The 8,684-nt window shown below is 33.4% G+C and overlaps 1 long non-coding RNA gene across 1 annotated transcript in view; it reads left to right on the top strand.

Annotated features, from left to right (window-relative positions):
- The first annotated feature begins 8,465 nt into the window (after nt 1-8,465).
- Nucleotides 8,466-8,684, top strand: part of LOC145665694 (uncharacterized) — a 38,661-nt gene continuing 38,442 nt past the window's right edge. The window contains exon 1 of the long non-coding RNA XR_014127599.1: nt 8,466-8,629. This is a non-coding gene — a long non-coding RNA (uncharacterized LOC145665694). The remainder of the gene's footprint in view (nt 8,630-8,684) is intronic.

Below are 8,684 nucleotides of genomic sequence, written 5' to 3'. Positions count from 1 at the left end.
TTGAGGTAGGTAATATGCTCCAAAATTTATTTCAAATGTGTAAGCTGTTTACCCACGATATGATCAAAAACAACAGATAACCAGAATGCGTACTGGAATATATGGACATTATGAGGTAGGGACAGTATATCAACACCATAGAGCAGACATGAAAGTCGAGACAATGGAAAGCCTGAAATTATGCCTTGTTTAGATAGGTCCTAGATGGTTGGTTAGAAAGTTAAAGATGAAGCGGAAACACGTGGGTGGAAAACGGATAGACAGAAGTTTGTGAAGAAGTGCTAGGTGCCTGATTTTATCAAATGCCTTTTCGAGATCGAATAAAAACTAAACATGAAGGCTTTGAAGAGCTTTAATAATTGGCGATCATGTTGGTGAGTCGAAGTAATTGATCATTAACACTACAGCCTGGTCGGAAATCAGTTTGGAGTAAAGGATTGATAATTTTGTTAAGCTATCGTAGTTTCCAGTACAAAAATCACAGTTTAAATTAACGTATTTATCTGGTTGTTTTTTAAAAAATAATCTATACTCCACCGGAATGTGTTTCTAACTATGATGCAATTATTATCGATGCTCTTATTCTGTAAAGGTGAAATACCCTCGCCTATATTGTTCCATTTTGAAACATTCTCATTTTTTTAAGGGCTGTATTAGAAATATCTAAAAAAAAAAATATTACTTTTTTTGCAACTTTAGGAATAAGAAAAACAAATATAACAACCTAATCAAATTAAATTTTAATTAGCTGTTATTCGCTATACAACCAATTAATCTGACCATATGTTCCAGTGCCCAGAAATTAACTTTATCGTCATATTGTGGCTAGTGAACATAGCCATATGAGATAAAGTGTTATAAAATAGAGACGTGCTTTGAAGTTTACTCACATTTCTGAAGTACATTTAACATAATTACTTTATAGCAGGGTTTATCAACCTGGGGATCGCGACCCCTAGGAGGTCGTAAGAGGGTTTCATGGGGGTCGCGAAGATAAGCGGAAGCGATAAATATAATTAGAATCTAATGCCGGAAAATATTTTCAAATATTATTTTGAATTTTGTACTGATAGGCATATTTTTGTTTTTATACATACTATTAAGAACAACAAATAATAAGTCTACTAAATATTTTCAACAGGCGCAGAGTTGTTAAAATATCAATTTAAATGAAATAGGTACTTACGATATGAAACTAATGAGAACTGCATATTGAAATAACATAAAAATACAAATGCAACAAAACCTTCATATTGAAATATAATTGAAATTGAAAGCTAATGAGATATCTGAGCATGGTGTAATTTCACTAGTGCGGCCATGTCCCTTTCAACCTTCGTGACGCACACTGTCAAGTCATTTAAAATACTCAGTAACTTTTTAACAACTGTCCAAGTTCTTTAGCCAAAATCAGAAGTTACTTTATATTTTATCACATGAAACAAAATTAAGGGGGTTATGAAGTTTTAAAATTTTCAAACGGCCTCCATTTTGAAACAGTATGACGGATCGGATTCGATATTTGTAATATGAATGAAATGACCAAACTTAATTTTAATCCATTCGCTTTTAGGGAAGTTACTGTATCCACTATATACAAGAAATGGATTCTACTATTATAAAAATAGATGGATATCGTGAGATTTCCGCAATAGGTATATTAAAAATCCCATACAAGCTCGTACAAACCAGAAATTATAAGGGGTTCGCTGCCAAGAGAATGTGATAAAATGGGGGTCGTTATAGAAATTAAGTTGAAAACCACTGCTTTAAAGTGTTTAATGACAATAGTAATCAAAAGTTTGTTACATGTTTCCTTATCCATCTATTATCTATATTAAAGTATTACAACATGCTGGTAACTGTTGTTTCCCTTTGTTGATTGTTCTTACAAGGGAAGGTCCCACAAGTTGTCCCTCAAATCTGATTGCCACATAGAACACCTGATAGAGCATCATGAGAAATGAAAATGAACAAAATTTAAGGTGCTATGGACCAGAAGGATAGGACCTAAGGCGCTTCAACATTTGAATATCCAAAAAATTATATCAAGGAAATATATATATTAAGTGATCATCTTGAAAAGTGTCAGAGCAATCAAAACAAAACGTGCACAATATAATGAGAACAAAATGCTGTATCGAAAACCACAAACACAGATGAGGCAGTGTTGCCAACTCAGCATAAAAGTATTTTGTTTGAAATAACACCATATACAAATGTGCACACATTTAAAATACACTATTATCACTAAACATAAAGCGGAGTGTAGTGGTACAGTGTTGCACACTGTTGGAGGTACATGTGCGGAAAATGTACAATGGAGAAGTCTGATATGTGGCAACAAAGATTAATCTGGGTCTCATATTATGAATAACACCGATAATTCAGAGTGTCCTATATACGGTACAATGCAACCCCGAGTTTGGGATAGTACAATGAGGTAGTAATAAAATAATTATATTTTCAATGTGAATATGGTAATATTACAGTGTACAGTAACATAATCATATGATGTGTAGGAGAGGAAGTAAAAGAATAAATCACTTAATACGAAAGACATAAAGCAAGAAAGTACTGTACCAAATCTGGATAAGATAATCTGGAAAACCAGTTAACAGAATTAGAAAACATGGGTTTCTTTCTTCGCGTGCAACATTTTGTTTTCCGAGTTGTCTGCTTATTCACCGGGGCTACGGAAGTGTAATGCATATCCCTCACATTTTTCTAATGCATTCCTTTATTACCCTTTGTTGCCACTATCAAACTTCTCCATTGTATATACATTTTCAGCACACGTAGCTCCAATAGTGTGCAACACTGTGGCATCACACTTCACTTTTATATTTAGTGATAATAGTGCATTTTAAATCTGTGCACATTTGTATATGGTGTTATTTCAAACAAAATACTTTTATGCTGAGTTGGCAACATTCCTTCACCTATGGGAACACTGTTTGTGGCTTTCGATATAGTATTTTGCTCTCATTATATTGTACACCTTTCGGCTTGATTGCTTTAACGGTTTTCAAGATATTTACTTTAAACATATATAATTCCATTATACAATACAGTATTTTGGACTTTTGAACTTATATATATATATATATGCCCCGTTGAAGCCCCGTAGTTCCTATCCATCTGATCCATAGCAAGTTCGTTCATTTTCATTTCTCATGATGCTCTATCAGGTGTGCTGTGTGGCAATCAGATTTAAGTGACAACTTGTGGGACCTTCCCTTGTTAGTAATCGCTTACATTGAAATAAAGCAATTGACTCTTTCGACACTATAATATGTCACTTAATTTCTACTAGTTTAGTTAAATAGAATTTTTCAATAAATGACGTTTCTACTATTATTATATAACATATAGAAAAACGAATGCCGATTATGCAATGCTATCATAAAATAACGTATATGAATGCCATGTTTAGAGAAGGCTAGATGTCGGTACGTTTGTAATTTTGTAGAAAACCCAATGAGACTGACGTATATCTTCGACTAAGAAATAAGAAGTTTCGTAATATGACACCTCTTTATCTGTATTAAAATAAAAGACTGTGAGCTTATAGCGATTTCACCTCGGTCGTGAATCGATTGACATAAATTTTTGAACATAGTACCTTGCTCGAACCAAGTTTTTATAAAGTCACGTTGATTAAAAGCTGTATTATAAAAACGGTATAATCAATCATATTGACGTCATTAAATGAGTTTTAAAACAAAATGTATGTGGATGACTATAATAAATCCAGTTTTTACATCTGCCAATATGTCCGGAGCTAATAAAGCACAGATAATAGGATTTTGGCTCACAAGCAATGCAGTAACTAAAGACACAAGTCCCAGTTTTAGTGCTTTAAGTGTACGGGTCGAGTTTACGCACTTATGGCACATATCGGTTAAGACGAGTATTTCGTACAAACATTGATTTCTCCCAATAGCCGTTGCTCCAGCTTAACGCCATTTTAAATTTGCAACACATTATAATTTTGCAGAATAATCAGTTAAATTAACATAAATGAACACTGCAAAAAATACAGAAACTACTTTTAGACACAGTAGGACACTGTACCTACACATTATCGACACTCTTTGAATACCTCCAGTTGACCCCTTATAGATACTGTGTTTTCCAAGTATGTCCCAGATGTATGTATATACAAAATGTGCAAATTGTATGTCATCACTGTTTTCGAAGTGTTTGCCAAGAAAAGTGTTTTAAGTATGTCATACTAAATACTATTTTCGGAGAATGAACGCTTTTGGACACGCGTATCACACTTTACAAACACACATACTTGATACATTTCCCCCTTAATATCTGTACTAAAATGGCTTTAAAGGCTGTTTTATTTTTCTTTACACTGTAGCAACACTACATAACGTTAAGTGTTTTCATAATAAAATTGATCAATGACGGAAAAAACAAAAAGCTGCAACACGTTTCTTATTTATTTCATATTGCAGATAAATGTAAAATAAGCAGACATACTTACCATAACATAAACGATTGGCGTATTAAAACTCTCAAATCGGTTCTTTTTCAAAATTTACCGGCCAACATGACGCTTTTCAAAAAAAAAAAAAAAATCTCCGTTAATTTTAACGTAATAATCTTTGGACACCAGAAACCTTCCCATAAAAGAAACCGAGTTTTTTATTTCATTATTTAGAATATACCAGATACGATATTGAAGCGACATCAAACTCTTGTTATTTTACATGGGAGAAAGTTGATAACCGGGTACATTCTAGCACAAACAATTGCCGTAGAGAAATTTTTAGATTTGTCCGTTTTTGAATAAATGTTGCGGGCAATTTGACGTTAAATTGACAAAGGCGTTCTATTTTATTATAACGGCGTTAATTTTAACAGGAAGGAGATCATATTCAGGCGTTTTTCAGCACAAATGATTGCCGTAACCAGATATGACGTCAAGATGCTCCGGTTGTTTTGTTTTATTATACTTACTTACCAGCACTTACCAGCACAAACGTAGAATTAACGATTACTAAACTTGCATGTTTTATAATGAGATACTATTATTAAGCTGGGTAAATTCAGTTCGTTAAAGCTCATGTTAATGTACTTCGTAGATACTTTTATTTACAGCAAATAAGAGTAATTCAAATAATATTAAATAAATGCTCGTAATTATTGGACGTTGTTGATCTGAAGAGGATATGATGTCTTACGTAGTGTCGAAGTGTGCATGCCAATGGATGCTATTATGTTGTCAACTTGTATGTGTTTGTTTCCAAGGTCTAATCATAGGAATTACGGCTGGTACTTCTATTAATATACCTGTTTAGAAGAAGTCTATAAATATCCAAACTACAAGACGATTATAGCATCCCGTTACATAGTGCAAGTGTTGGAACTAATTTAAGGTCGGTTTGCGTTAAGTATACGCGACGTACATGCTGAATTGGTATCTTTGCTAAAAAGAAATTAAACCCTTCTGAGACCACGATGAGGTGAACTGGACATCTGAAGGTACAATCTGGAATTAAATAAAATGATCTCTGCTGCATTCCTTGTTAGGATGTATTCTTGTGATTGTATATACATATGTACTTCCTTGTAGAGACAGCGTCAAAAGTTGATATTTTTATTCTGTAGTGCAAAAAAATAAAGGTGATAACTACATAGCGTCTTTCTCCTAACTGTAGGATTTAAAACGTATTTAAGGGACATACACACCGTCTAGAAAAAGTCTAGCCTTACAACTGGGAAGTAGTTTGGTGTGTTTTCTTCCTTCGACTAAGTATTAGCCAATTAAACTAACTGTATTACCTATGGAATCCGGAAGTTCAATGCCAGATTCACAAAAGCTTCCTTTGACTTTTATCCTTTTTCAGTTGGACCCAATTTCTACTTTGTATTCCTATTTCTACGAGATCCATCTTAATATTTTCCTCCCATTTGCTCCTAGGTCTTCCTAATTGTCTTTACCGATTTTGATTTCCAGTTAAAATCTTGAAAGAATTTCTATTTTTTTTTATTTTGGCAACACGGCCAGCCCATCTGAGCCTCCTATACTTAATGATACTAACAATGTTAAACCGTATAAATTATGCAGTTCCTCGTTATGAAGTTCCAACCATTTCCCATTCTCGTCTATCTTGGGTCCGAATATTTCCTAAGGTTTATATTTCCAAAAACTTTCAGTCTGCATCCTCCCCTCAAAGTAAGCGACCATGTTTTGTAACCGTACATTACAACAGGCATCATTATCGTTTTGTGTCGTGAAGACAATAGGTTTTGGACTGAATAATAACACGAATTTTCCGCTTTCAATCGACATCTAATTCTTCATGGATATAGTTTCGGTCTGTTAATATTTATCCTGGATATTTGAAAGTATTCACTTGGTCGAAAGTATTGATTGATATTTTCAAGTATCCATAATTTGCAGTATTACGGCCACTACAAACTTCCATGTATTTATTTTTCCCTGCATTTACTTCTAAACCTGTCCCTACAAGTGTTTAGTAAAACTTTTGCATTCCTTTTTATTGCCCTCATATCACCCCCTATCAGATTTACATCAATATACGCCATAACCTGGTGAATGCCATTCAGCTCTAGGCCCTGGTTACTATCTTTGATTTACCTTTTAATGTATTTTAGAACAAAATTGACTAATAATGGCAACAACGCATCTCCTTGTGTCAGACAATTTTTGACGTGAGAGCGCCTGGGCAAATATTTTCCTACTTAAAGTTTACTTTGGGATTTACGTATCTTAATTAACCTAACTTTTTGGGCATTCCAAATTCGGTAAGAATGTTATACAATGTTTTCCTCCTTACAGACACATAGGCCTTTCTTAAACCAATAAATAATTGATGTACCTTAGTATTGTATTCCTATTTCTTTTCGAGAATTTGAGAAATGGTAAATATATAGTCGATATTTGATCGATTTTGCCTAAATCCGCTTGTATAATTTGCCATAATTTCATCTACATATTGGATCAATCTTGTTAAGAATATGCTTGAGGAGATTTGGTAGGATATTGTCAAAAAAGAGATGCCTATATAATTATAACAATCAGTTTTGTCGACTTTCCTGTGAATTGGGACAATGATAGATTTTTCCCACACTTGTTCCAGATGAGGAAAATGAATTTGAAGCTTATACTCTATCTAAATATTTCTTTGGGTTATCTTTTAAAACTTTGATGTCCAAACTTATACATGATTCTTTTTGTTTTTTCAAGAAGTTAATTGGTTAGTAGTCTGAGAATCAATTTCTGTCTTTTTTCCTTAAAAATATCCTACCTACCAATCTGCTCACAGCAGAAGTTTCCGTCAAGAAAATTTTATCCGCAAGGAAGAGTAAGACAACGTCAGATTAAGAAGAGTAATAAACACGTGACAGAAACAGGACATGAAATAGATTGGGAAAGAATAGAAGGACTGCAGAGGTTGAAAGAGAAGTATGATACAGAAGTTCAATATATTTAAAAAAAATATACGGGAAGGATGTATTTACGAATTAGACGAGCGGGGTTACGATTGATGAGTTGTGGAATTCAGTGCTGGACAAAATAGAAAGGAAAGAACTAAAAGAGTAAATATTACTACAGATAGTAAGATGTGTAAATTCAGAACATCGTGTGAATTGTTGGAACGTTTTATATAGATGGATGTAAGAAGTGAAGGGAAACTTTTATTGGCTCTGGGAAGAGTGGGCCTATCTTCTTTTCACTTTCTGATCATATTTAAGTCGTTATTCTTGGATTAATCTTTCATAACGTGTCTGATGAAGGCGGTGAAAACTGTCACACAAGTACATATTATTAATATATATAGTGGCGTATTTAGGGGGACTTCCGGGCTTAAGCCCCCCGAAATCTTAGTTACTATAGTAAAGTATACAAAATATCTTGCAGAATTTTCACATTTTCAGGCAAAGCCCCCCCCGAAAGTTAGCAAAGCCCTCCCTGAAACAAAATCGTAAATACGCCACTGAATATATATTTGGTGCTTTGGTCAGTTTTGTGTTAATAATACATGCTGAATATTTTCAAAGTTATAATGAATAAGATAAACACAATCAACTTTGCAAGGCATCATCTGCATAATCTGCTAGAACGCGATTTAGGGAAAGACTTTTTTTTTAAGGAACAATAAATGTGCAGTCACCTTATAATCTTTACGCCTTCTTGCATTACGTGATAAAAATAAATAAACAGTACGCTATTTACTCAAATGTAGTAATTAATTGTTAGACGAGTATTTTTTTTTTTTGATTCGGGATACAATGAGCTAAGCTAAGCATTACCAACAATCTGTATTGTTATTATTGATAACCTCGCAACATAAAAAGCGTGATTATATGCTACAATGAAACTCTTTTTAAAAATTCGCATACCGTTATAAATTTTGTAGCTATTTAGACAATTAGTGAAGTACAAAAATATGTTTTTAATGGAAATATTACAATTTGTACTGTAAAAGAAAGGTTGTTTTAATAACATCTTCCTATATTTCTAATATAAACTGCAAACCAATGAAGTATGGTACAGAATACCAAGCTGCCTTGTTCTTTCCACAAGTGCAAACAAGTGAACTAAGTTTACTCCAGCTGAAGATCAGAATAGGAATATAATAAGGTAAGGAAACATAAAATATTAACACTTATTTAAAAGGTAAATTGATACGATGCTA

This window comes from Thermobia domestica, chromosome 12, assembly GCF_964235325.1.
Source record: "Thermobia domestica chromosome 12, izTheDome1.hap1.1, whole genome shotgun sequence".
In the NCBI taxonomy this organism is placed as follows: Eukaryota; Metazoa; Arthropoda; class Insecta; order Zygentoma; family Lepismatidae; genus Thermobia; species Thermobia domestica.
The sequence above is the reverse complement of the archived record's forward strand: the minus strand, read 5'-3'. Positions and strand labels throughout refer to the sequence as shown.